Below are 12522 nucleotides of genomic sequence, written 5' to 3' on the forward strand. Positions count from 1 at the left end.
AGCTACACTCACCAGCAGCTACTCTGCAAAGAGCCAGCAAAAACCAACGCTGTCCCACTAGAAAAAAAAAACCAATTACTCACAAGACAACAAAATACACATCGAGCACAAATGCAAAACGTTTTTGACACTCAAAAAACAGAAGCCAAACATACTGCTATTATTACACCATTTGCAAAAAACACATTCATGTAGACAAATGAAACTCATTTACATTGTACAAAAAAAAGCCTCTTACCAAACACATGCAACTACAGAAACAACAGAACCACCAGTAACGAAACCGCAACCTGGAACAGTCTAAAGAGCAAAAGCCTTGATCTAGAACAAAAAGGGAGAAATACAGCATTACAATTGCAGTTCACAAGAAATAAAACAATTAACATTATAACAAGCTATGTCACTAACCAAATTGTCAGTCTGCCAGATGGGCCTTCAAATAGGGCTGTCAAAAATGGGGGGTGATCTTGCCCAAGGAATCGGGTGAGGTTGTCTGACAAGCCAATCTGTCCCCCAGAAGGGGCAGAAAACAGCAGACAGAAATGTGCTCCCCTTGCAAAATAAATAAATCCCTGGCGCCTAGTAGGGTTTTCTGCCTACCCCCTCCCGCCCAGGGTAGAAAGGCCAAAAAAAGGGGCTCATCTGTCCCCAGGATGGGCAGAAAAAATATTAAGCAAATTTTACCCCCTCGGCAACAACCATGTTGCTTCCATTACACACAAAACAAAATCCCTGGTGCCTAGTGGCCTAGTGGGGTTTTCTCCCCCCCTCCCGGGGGCAGAAAGGCCAAAACAATGGCTGATCTGCCCCCCGGGGGGCAGAATACACATATAAAAAAATGCACCCTGGAAGCGACCCTTGCCCAATCGGTCGCTTCCATTTTAATTTTGAAATTAGTCCCTGGTGTCTAGTGGGGTTTTCTGCCCCCCATGTGGGCAGAAAGGCCAAAGAATGAGCTGATTTGCCCCCAGAGGGATGCAGAATACACATATAAAAAAAGTGCCCCCGGAAGCAACCCTTGCCCAAAGGGTCGCTTCCATTAAAATTTTAAAGAACACCCTAGTGTCTAGTGGGGTATTGCCAAAGAAACGGACCGATCTGCCCCCAGGGGGGCAGAATACACATTAAAAAAAATGCTCACTGGAAGCAACCCTTGCCCAAGGGGTCACTTCCATTTTATTTTTTTAATTATCTGGCTCTAGAGGGCTTTTCTGCCTCCCCTGGGGCCAGAAACACCAAAAAATGCAGGTGATCTGTCCTTGAACTAGAACAAAAAGGAGAAATAAAGCATTACAATTGCAATTCACAAGAAATAAAACAATTAACATTATAACACGCTATGTCACTAACCAAATGATCAGTCTGCCAGATGGGCCTTCAAATAGGGCTGTAAAAAATGGGGGGTGATCTTGCCCAAGGGATCGGGTGAGGTTGTCCGACAAGCCAATCTGTCCCCCAGAAGGGGCAGAAAACAGCAGACAGAAATGTGCTCCCCATGCAAAATAAATAAATCTCTGGCGCCTAGTAGGGTTTTCTGGCTCCCCCTCCCGCCCAGGGTAGAAAGCCCAAAAAAAGGGGCACATCTGTCCCCAGGAGGGGCGGAAAAAATATTAAGCTAATTTTACCCCCTTGGCAACAACCATGTTGCTTCCATTACACACAAAACAAAATCCCTGGTGCCTAGTGGCCAAGTGGGGGTTTCTCCCCCCCTCCCAGGGGCAGAAAGGCCAAAACAATGGCTGATCTGCCCCCGGGGGGCAGAATACACATATAAAAATAATATGCCCCCTTGGAAGCAACCCTTGCCCAAAGGGTCGCTTCCATTTGAATTTTGAAATTAGTCCCTGGTGTCTAGTGGGGTTTTCTGCCCCCCATGTCGGCAGAAGGGCCAAAGAATGAGCTGATTTACCCCCAGAGGGGGGCAGAATACACATATAAAATAAGTGTCCCCGGAAGCATCCCTTGTCCAACGGGTCGCTTCCATTTAAATTTTAAAGAACACTCTGGTGTCTAGTGTGGTATTGCCAACTAAAAGGACCGATCTGCCCCCGGGGGGGGGCAGAATACACATTAAAAAAATGCTCCCTGGAAGCAACCCTTGCCCAGGAGGTCACTTCCATTTTATTTTTTTAATTATCCCTGGCTCTAGAGGGCTTTTCTGCCTCCCCTGGGGCCAGAAACACCAAAAAATGCAGGTGATCTGTCCTTGAACTAGAACAAAAAGGGAGAAATAAAGCATTACAATTGCAATTCACAAGAAATAAAACAATTAACATTATAACACGCAATGTCACTTACCAAATGGTCAATCTGCCAGATGGGCCTTCGAATAGGGCTGAGAAAAATGGGGGGTGATCTTACCCAAGGGATCGGTGAGGTTGCCTGCCAAGCCGATCTGTCCCCCCTGCTGGGGCAGAAACCAGCAGACAGAAATGTGCTCCCCTTGCAAAATAAAGAAATCCCTGGCACCTAGGGTTTTCTGCCTCCCCCGTCCCGCCCAGAGTAGAAAGGCCCAAAAAAGGGGCAGATTGTCCCCAGGAGGGACAGACAATCATCAAGCAAATTTTACCCCCTTGGTAACAACCATGTTGCTTCCATTACACACAAAACAAAATCCCTGGTGCCTAGTGGGGTTTTCTCCCCCCTCCTGGGGGCAGAAAGGCCAAAAAAGGGCTGATCTTCCCCCATGGGGGGGCAGAATACACACATAAAAAAATATGCCCCCTGGAAGCGACCCTTGCCCAAGGGGTCGCTTCCATTTTAATTTTGAAATTAGTCCCTGGTGTCTAGTGGGGTTTTCTACCCCCCATGGGGGCAGAAAGGCCAAAAAATGAGCTGATCTGCCCCTAAGTGGTCCGGGAAGAATACACATATAAAAAATTGCTCCCCTGGAAGCAACCCTTGCCCAACCGGTCGCTTCCATTTACATTTTTAAAAACACCCTGGTGTCTAGTGGGGTATTGCCAAATAAACGTCCCGATCTGCCCCTGGGGGGGCAGAATACTAATTAAAAAATATGCCCCCTGGAAGTGATCCTTGCCCAAGGGGTCGCTTCCATCCTATTTCTTAAAATATCCCTGATTCTAGTGGGCTTTTCTGCCCCCCCCGCGGGCCAGAAACGCTAAAACAATCGGGTGATATGTCCCCAGGGGGGCAGAAAAGTCTTAAAATATTTTTGCCCCCTAAGGAAGCGACCCTACCCCAAGGGTGATGGTGTAGTCCAATACCTGTAAGGAGATGGACGAACAAATGAATGTGTAGTTTTCACCCTTAATCGTCATCAATCTCTTGAGTGGCTTGTAATCCACCTTGACCACAAACTTGGCGCCAAACAAAAAAAGCTGGACCTTCCAAAGGGCCCAGACTATCATGACGAAGCACTGCTTCTTAATGGCAGGCCAGGGAGAGGTTTGTGACTGATGAATGCAACAGGATGTTCACTTCCCTGGTTATTAAGTGACAACAGCTTCAAACCCCCCTGTCTGAGGAATCATCCTGCACAATGAGGGACTATTTGCAGACTTAAATATTTGAGCTTTGCATAGTGCTGCCTTCAGTTGTTCAAAGACCTTCTGACATTCCATATGATTTTAGCAGCCAGTTTCTTGGATGTCATGGTTCAAAGTGGGAGAGCTATGGCCTCATAGTTGGCCACAAATATCCTATAGTTTCTGGTGAGACTTATAAAGACTTGCACCTTGCTCTGTGTTGTGGGGACTTCTCAGTCCAACACTGACTGGACCCTGGCTTCCAATGGGTGAATCTTCGTTTCAGCAGCCCAAGGTGGGCACAGAGGACTGACTCACATGGCACTTGCTAGTCTCAATGCTCAGTTTGGGCTCCTGGACTCATCAGCCTATCTGACTCACATGGCACTTGCTAGTCTCAATGCTCAGTTTGGGCTCCTGTACTCATCAGCCTATCTGCTCCCACTGTTCAGGTGGTCTTCCCATGAACTGCTGAATACAGCAGTGTTGTTTCGATAGGTCATGCAGAAATACATGACAGTAGAAGATCTTATGTCCTCCGCAGAGTCAAAGGGAAAAGTACCCATCCTGCTCTTAAGAGTCTTGTTAAAGCATTCCATAGACGCATTGGTCTGTGAGTTGTATGCCATGAAGAAGTGGCATGTCACACCAGCTTGCTCACACATCTCTCTAATGTAAGGGGAGATTACAATTGTTCCTCTGTTGGAAATTACCATTCTGGGAAACCTAATCCTTGAAAGAACCTCTAAGAGTGCCCTCACTACTACTTTAGTGGTTGAGGTCTTCTGATGGACCACCTCTGGGTAACTAGTGGCATGATCTACTACAACCAAGATGTACTAGCTGCTTACGCTGATGGGGGGGATCAAAGGGAACAACAACCTTAATGCCTACCTGCTCAAATTGTACAGCTGCTATAAGTAAAGGCACAAAATGTGCATTAGTTTTATCTCCTGATGTACTGTAATGTCATCAGTGGACATGAAAGGTTTTGTGCACAAAACAATACTCCAAACAGTCACCAAAGTACTCTGCTGCAACCGTATGCCTCCTCCTCTGGGTCCTACAAACAGCATAGATGAACTCACTTCCTGGTTGTGAGGTCATCATGCTGCTTCAAATGCAACATTCACAATTTTGCAATTAACTCATTGTGATTACCTATTTAGGTAATCACTATTTGGTAATTGCAAATTGTGCTTGCAAATTTTAAGGAATCGCAAAATCATTACCGATTCCTATGATACATTTAAATTGCGATTACTAAATAGTGATTAGGTAAAATACGCTATTTGATAAACGCAAATTCCAATTTTTGATACACATTCCCCATAGTTCTGAAATTGTTATGGTGCAGCTGTAGAGTTGTAGTGTTGTCATAGGCATAGGAATGTAGTTTTTTTAATAAATTTGGGGTTTCATAGACCTAGTCTTTGATTACTGCTACAGAGTTGCAGTTGTAGAATACTGCAGACCTAGTACTGGAATTGTGTTATTCAAAAGGTGTTGTATAAGTTCAGTTTTAGAATTGAAGTGCTGTTGTGGCTGTATGGTTATTCAGTAGATGACTTTAACTTTTGTGAATATATGAAGTGGAGGTATAAGGATGTTTTAGCAGTAAAGATTTGAGTTATTTGTTGAGTGGGGTGGAAGCTCCAATCAGGCAACATCCAAAATCCTTGTCACGATGAGCCACAAAAGTCACTAAATTAACCTATGCTTAACCCCCTGGCACCCTGACACAAAAACAGTCAGGCTTTACTTTGAGGCAATGTGTAAAATATTTTTGCAACACACAAACACTAATAAAGTGAAGACACACACAAGAAAAATCTCATCCCAATTAAAAAAACAACAGAGTACATTTTAATGAATAAAATTACACCAAAATGAATCACATCCAATCAGCAGAACAAGAGTTATGAATTTGCAAATATTTGAGTGCAAAATAGCACCTAAAAGGTCAAAGCATGAACCACAGATATCTGGTTGTCTGAGAACCAGGGCAAAGTAAAAAATTAAGTCCGACTATGATGGAGCCCAGATCGGATACAAATGGTTAAGTGGGCCTGGTCTCCTATAAACTTTGGACTTAGAAGAAAGTTTGAAGAAAAGTTACTGAGAAGGTAGAGTTTAACAGGGCAAGGAAGCAGGCAGTGTCCGAGGTGGGGGCATTGTTGTTGGCAAGCCGCTGGATGAAGTGGCCTTGAAGATGTTTACCTTCTGACTTATTCATCTTTTTTGAAAGGCAAAAATTTCCCGCGAGACGAAGCTGCAGGCTGTAGCTGATGAGGGTTCCCTGAGGAGAAGACACAGAGGGATCTACTGCCAAGTCAGGCCAACCGGTGATGCACCTTGGGCAGAGTGGCTATCAGGTAGGTCCTGGTCTTTTGTCATTTCCCAGGGCACTTTTAAGTGAAACGTTTCTCAGTCCCAATGTTGGACCTGTCATCCTTAAGGTGGTTTTCTCCCAAACGTTTTGCCTGCTTACCTCCTCTTTTTGCGGTATCTTTTTGTTGTCCTTAGGTTGAGAAAGCAGTTTTAGCCTTGGCATCCTCAGATAACCTGATTTGCCAATAGCCATCTGTCAAATCAAATGTGCTCAGAAACTTGGCAGAAGCCAATCTATCAATGAGCTCATCTGCTCTTGGAATTGGGTGAGCATCTGTCCTAGTGACAGCATTGAGACCTCTATAGTCCACACAGAACCTCATCTCTCTCTTACCATCTTGGGTGTGAGATTTTGGTACAAGGACTACTGGTCTAGCCCAGGGGCTCTCTGATGGCTCAATTACTCCCAACTCAAGCATTTTCTGCACCTCAGTCTTTATACAGTCCCTGACATGGTCAGGTTGCCTGTAGATCTTACTCTTCACAGGCAGACTGTCACCAGTGTCCACCTCATGGGTGCACCAGTTAGTCTGACTAGGGGTTAATGATAACATATGTCTAAAGGCCTGCAGAACTTGTCTGCAGTCCTGTTGCTGCTGGTCAGTGAGGCTGCCTGCCAAGGCCACTCCATCAACTGAACCATCATCAGGGTTCTGAGTCAACAGGTCTGGGAGAGGGTCACTCTCTTCCTCCTGTCCCTCATCTGTAGCCATGAGCAAGCCCATGTCTGCCCTGTTAACATATGCTTTGAGTCTGTTGACATGGAGCACCCTGTGGGGGCTCCTATGGGTGCCAAGGTCCACCAAGTAGGGGACCTCTCCCTTTTTCTCAACAATGGTGTGGGGTCCAGACCATTTGTCCTGGAGTGCTGCTGGAGCAACTGGCTCCAACACCCACACCTTCTGTCCTGTCTGGTACTCAGTCAGCACAGCCTTTTGGTCATGCCAAGCTTTTTGAAGTTCTTGGCTAGCCTCAAGGTTTTTAGAAGCCTTCTCCATATACTCAGCCATCCTGGAGCGGAGACCAAGTACATAGTCCACTATGTCTTGCTTAGGCTTTTTGAGAGGTAACTCCCATCCTTCCTTCACCAGACATAGGGGTCCCCTTACAGGATGCCCAAACAAAAGCTCAAAAGGGCTGTAGCCAACCCCCTTTTGTGGGACCTCTCTGTAAGCAAACAGAAGGCAGGGTAAAAGGATGTCCCATCTTCGCCTCAGCTTTTCAGGTAACCCTTTTATCATCCCTTTGAGGGTCTTGTTGAATCTCTCCACAAGCCCATTGCACTGTGGATGGTAGGGGGTGGTGAACCTATAGTTAACACCACACTCCTTCCACATTGCAGTCAAATATCCTGACATGAAGTTTGCACCTCTGTCAGAGACAACCTCCTTTGGAAACCCCACTCTGGAGAAAACTCCAAGTAGGGCCTTTGCCACAACAGGAGCTGTTGTGGTTGTCAGGGGAATAGCTTCTGGATACCTGGTGGCATGATCCACTACCACCAGTGTAAATCTGTGCCCAGATGCTGTTTGGGGGTCCATTGGTCCTACAATGTCTATCCCCACTCTCTCAAAGGGTACCCCCACCACGGGTAGTGGTATGAGGGGGGCCTTTGTTGTGCCACCTGATTTGCCACTGGCTTGGCAGGTAACACAGGAGTGACAAAACTCCTTGGTATCTTCTGACATATGGGGCCAGTGAAGGTGAGGGACAAGCCTGTCCCAAGTCTTGTTCCAGCCTAGATGTCCTGCTAAGGGAAAATCATGGGCCAACATGAGAAGGAAACCCCTAAATTGCAGAGGTATGACCAACCTCCTGGAAGCACCAGACTTGGGGTCTCTAGCCTCTGAATAAAGGAGCCCATCATCCCAATACACTTTATGGGTACCTTGAGCATTCCCAGCAGCCTCAGCAGCAGCCTGCTGTCTGAGGGGTTCAAGAGAGGAACAATCTAATTGATCCTGCCTCAGATCTGCCCTTGAGGGTCCCCCTGTCCCAAGAACCTCAACCTGATCAGGTTCAAGTTCTTCTAGGACAGTTCCCTCTTGGATCACAGAATCATCCTCCTGGGAGGGCTGATCCTCAACCTGAGGCAGGGGGGAAGGCACTGCCTTAACCCTCTTGCTCTTTCTCTTGGGTTGTGTCTGGTCTATAGTTTCAAGATCCAGCACTGGTTCAGGTAAGCACTTTTTGGCCTGTGACCTGGTCACGGCAAGGACATGTGCTGAAATACCTAGCATCTCTGCATGAGTCCTATACTCCACTTCTGCCCATATTGAGTTTTCTAGATCATTGCCCAAAAGACATTCAATTGGGAGGTCTGCACTTACCACAACTCTTTTGAGGCCAGTTACCCATCCCCAGGAGAAATTAACAACTGCCAAATTATGTGTAGTAGTGACATTGCTAGCATTGGTCACCAGGTAATTATCACCCAATACAATCTGCCCAGGGTCCACAAAGTTAGGTGTCACCATAGTGACACTGGCACATATGTCCCTGTAGGCCTGAGCCACTTTATCATTTATCAAAGGTGTCTGCCTGTACTTGCCCAAAGTATTGGGACTCACAGTAGTGGACATAGCCATGTCCACATCACAGATCAGGACAGCCTGAGTTGGAATCCTGACTAGGCCAGGATCCACCTCAGTACCCATGGTTAACCCCACTATAGCCTTGGGTTGGGAACTACCACTGCTGACTGTACTAGGGGGTGCAGTTGCCTTAGGGGCTGCAGTGGTAGGGGCTGTACCTTTCTTGGTGCACTCACTAAACCAGTGAGAGGCAGTTTCACAGTAATTACTCCAAGGTTTCTTTGGACCTTCTTTCTTCTTTTTCTTGGAAGTTTGTGACCCCCTCATTAGAAGTATTTTGGGGGCCTGAAGAAGACTTCTGGTCTTTTTGTTTCTGATCTCCACCCTTTTGGTCTGCCTTTTTCTGGTCACCACCTTGGTTCTGGGGTCTCTGCTTAACCCTGGTTCTGACCCATTTGTCTGCCTTCTTTCCCAATTCTTGGGGAGAGGTCAGATCTGAGTCAATCAGGTGTTGGTGCAACAATTGGTTCTGACGATTATTAAGGATTTGTTCTCTCATGATCAAATTATACAATCCTGTATAGTCCTTAACTTTACTTCCAGGTAACCAACCTTCCAGAGCCTTAGTGGCACAATCAACAAAATCAGTCCAGTCCTGAGTCTGTGTCTGGGTATCTCTGAACATCAACCTGTACTGTTCAGTGGTTAAGCCAAACCCATCAATTAGAGCACTCTTCAGGACAGGGTAGTTGTTAGCATCCTCATCACTAACTGTGAGGAGCTTATCTCTGCCTTTTTCTTCAAAGGAGAGCCACAAGATAGCTGCCCACTGACTCTGGGGACCTGCTGGACTTTACAGGCTCTTTCCAAAGCAGTTATCCACTTGTGGATGTCATCCCCAACTTTGTAGGGGGGGCTCTATCTTACTCAGGTGCCTAGAATTCTCACGGGACCTGTCTTTATCCTTAGGGATATTGCTGCCACCAGTGGGTTGTAACCCACTCAACTTCTGCTCTCTAGCTAGGGAAAGCTTCTCCTTGGCAAGGGCAACTTCTAGTTCTTGCCTCTCAATCCTTAGTTTAGCTTCCCTCATCCTAGCCTGATGCTCTCTCCTTTCAGGAGAGGTCATCCCTCTCTGAGCAAGGGTATTGAATCCCCTAGAGGCATTAGAGTGGTGGGACTCACCTGAGTGAGACCTCCTCCTCCCATACCCCTGGTTAAGTCTACTAATGGGTCTGTATGGGACATTCCCATGCTCATCCCCATGTAGGCTTAGTTTAGCCTTTCTAAGTCTCCCAACTTGGACCTGGCTATCTTGATCTCTTCTTCACATTCTTCATCTGGCTCATCCTCATTCTCATCTATGATAGTGGGGTATGTTGCATCATCTGTAGATGGCAAGACCTCTTCTGCAGGAACTGAGGGACCTTGTCTAGAGGCCTTCTCAGCATCAGCCCTTACTAGGACTTCTATCAGATGGGAAATGGTAGGGTTGGAACCTTGTTTTAATCTCCTTGAGGTACACAAGTGTCTCATCTCCTGGAAATTGAGCATTTCATATCTAGATGGTGCCCTGGTAGGGTCACCTGCCCCAGAAAGAGTCATACTTGGCTCCCCTGTGGTAGACATGATTCTAGTGTGGTGTGGTGTGTGCACCTACCTACACTATGTGTTTACCTACTAGAACCTCTCTAGGAGTTGTAGTCAGTGCGTGCTAGGACATTTGGTCTACAACAACTAAGTTCAGTAGAACTTAAGTATTTTAAGTCTTGTTATATGTACCTATGGTACCTAATGTGATCTTTCAAATGATATCTCAAAGATTACAATTGGTAAAACAACAGCAAGCTCAAATCCCAACCGCTGCACACCAATGTGAGAAGTTGGCCTGGTATATGATGTTCACTATTCTAGTGACCACCTTGCACCAGTCCAAACAACCCTTATGGTGATGGTTGTAAAGTCAACCTTAAAGACCAGCTATCCTAGTGGTAGCATGGACAAAAGCAGTCTTAGGCTAAACTCAAGAGGGCATGTGAAGCCAGCTGTTTTATCATATGCAATCCTTTTAATACCAAATGAAAGGACACCACATAGGTTATATGTTCAAAATATATATGTATTTATTTCTAAAACAACACACTGAACTCTTTATGAGAACAGGAGCACAAGCGCATAACAAGTTACTTAATATAGCATACAGAAGTTGCACAAATATGGATAGGCCCTGGTGGCCCGCTAAACCATATACTAAAATAGTGCTATAAGAACCACGTCCCGAACAATGGTAAGGCCTAGGGCCTTGGGAATCACTGGGGCTACACTGGGCTAACAGTAGTTAGGGAGCAGGAGGCCCACAGGATGCGGGTGCAGTGTCTAAATGCACACGCGTGCACACATAGAAGTCAATGGGTTAAAGAATTAGAAGCCTTCCGACTGGACTAGAAGCTAACCACTTGAAACTAGGACACTAGGAGAGTTACTCTTTACAGGAGCACCACAGTACTTGCATTACCTCACCCACAGGAAGCGGGTGCATAGGTGTCAAAGTGTGTCGGGTTACGTCGTGGAGTTCTATGGAGCCTTGGAGAAAATATGCTGCAGGTGACCAGGAGAGAAGAGTCCGGTTGGATCCAAGGGTGGATCGAGGATGAAGAGTACATGAAAGCAGAGAGGACAGAGTCTGGGTCACTAGCCAGTGACCAGGAAGTAACCAGGAAGGAACCAGGCGATGTCGGGAAGCAATCAGGTGATGTTATGAAGCTTGTCTCTGCAGCCACGTGGACCAGGAGGTGTCGACGACAACCAGGAGCTGAATACATACTGTCCTATAAAGGCTCTCGCTGTCGGTTGTGTCGGTTCTCAATTCGGAGTTAACAGGCCTTGGCAAATGCAACCCACACAGGAATCAAAGATGGCTTCTTACTCAGGCCAGCAAGGACTGATGGGCTTCTCCTTCACAGGGAAGCAAGGGCCAGTCTGGAGAAACCAGACCAGCAGTGTAGATTTCAGATTTCATCCTCACAGAGCCACTAGCCACCGGGCAAGTGACTGGACAGATGTGTTGAGCAGGAAAATGCAAAAGGGCCCCACGCAGCACTCGGTGAGTGTGGAGAGGTGATCTTTGGTGCAGTTGGTGCTCTGGGCTGGAGCTTCTCAATCCCCAATGCACAACTTCGATGGTGCCTCAGAAGTTGCACGGAAAGCAATTCGCTGGCTTTCCAAGATGGCCGGCCCCACGTCTCTCGTCGCCTCCACGGGTCTCAGCTTTGCTGTGGCTGTGGATCGGGCTGTTGGATGTCTGGAAGTCCGGGTCTTGTCAGGCTCTGTCTTGAAGCTCCAGCAGGAGCAACGACAAAGTAAACTGTTGAGCGCTTGATGGTGCCTGCTAGGTCTGGAGCGCTGGATTACCTGCTAGGTCCCTCCTATGGGTGGGACCCAGGAAGGGGGTAGTTACACCCCTTTCCCTTTGTCCAGTTTTGCACCAGAGCTGGGGCTGGAGTGCCCCAGCACCGGTTTGAACTGGCCTATGCATGGGACACCTTGTGTGCCCCAGGCAGTGTCTCCTTTCATTCAGCCCTCCCTGCCCCAATCCACTATCTCCTGTCCGGGGTGGTGCTAGCACCTCCCTGTGACAGGAAACCTATTGTCCAAGCCTCCCTCGCTGGAAGGACTCCCAGCAGCAGGAGGTCAGACTTGTGTCTGTGGCAGCAGCATCCATTTTGTGATGCTGAGGCTCTGGTTAACTTTAACCGGGATTAATGGAAGTAACATGTCTTTTCCCTCTAGAAGGGTGAAATGCTACCCCCATCGCCAGAACTGGTGAGGGGGTAGTATTCCAAAGCGTATGACACCTTACACGACATGTTTTGATAAAGCCAAACCAAAGTTAGCAATAACCGCGAGGATTATAATGCACTTAAGAGTATATGGTATGGCAATATCCTAGAACAGCTATAAGGACATGGTTCCGAACGCCGCAGGCAGGCTCAGCTCATGCTAGAGCACCATCTCACATAAAATCAAGCACTCTGCCTTCAGGATTGTTAAGGCCTGCCATAGGAGTGACTTTTAGGTGCATATGTGTCCAGATATAAGGTTAGACATAG

The sequence above is a fragment of the Lissotriton helveticus genome, chromosome 2_1 (genome assembly GCF_964261635.1).
Source record: "Lissotriton helveticus chromosome 2_1, aLisHel1.1, whole genome shotgun sequence".
Taxonomy (NCBI): domain Eukaryota; kingdom Metazoa; phylum Chordata; class Amphibia; order Caudata; family Salamandridae; genus Lissotriton; species Lissotriton helveticus.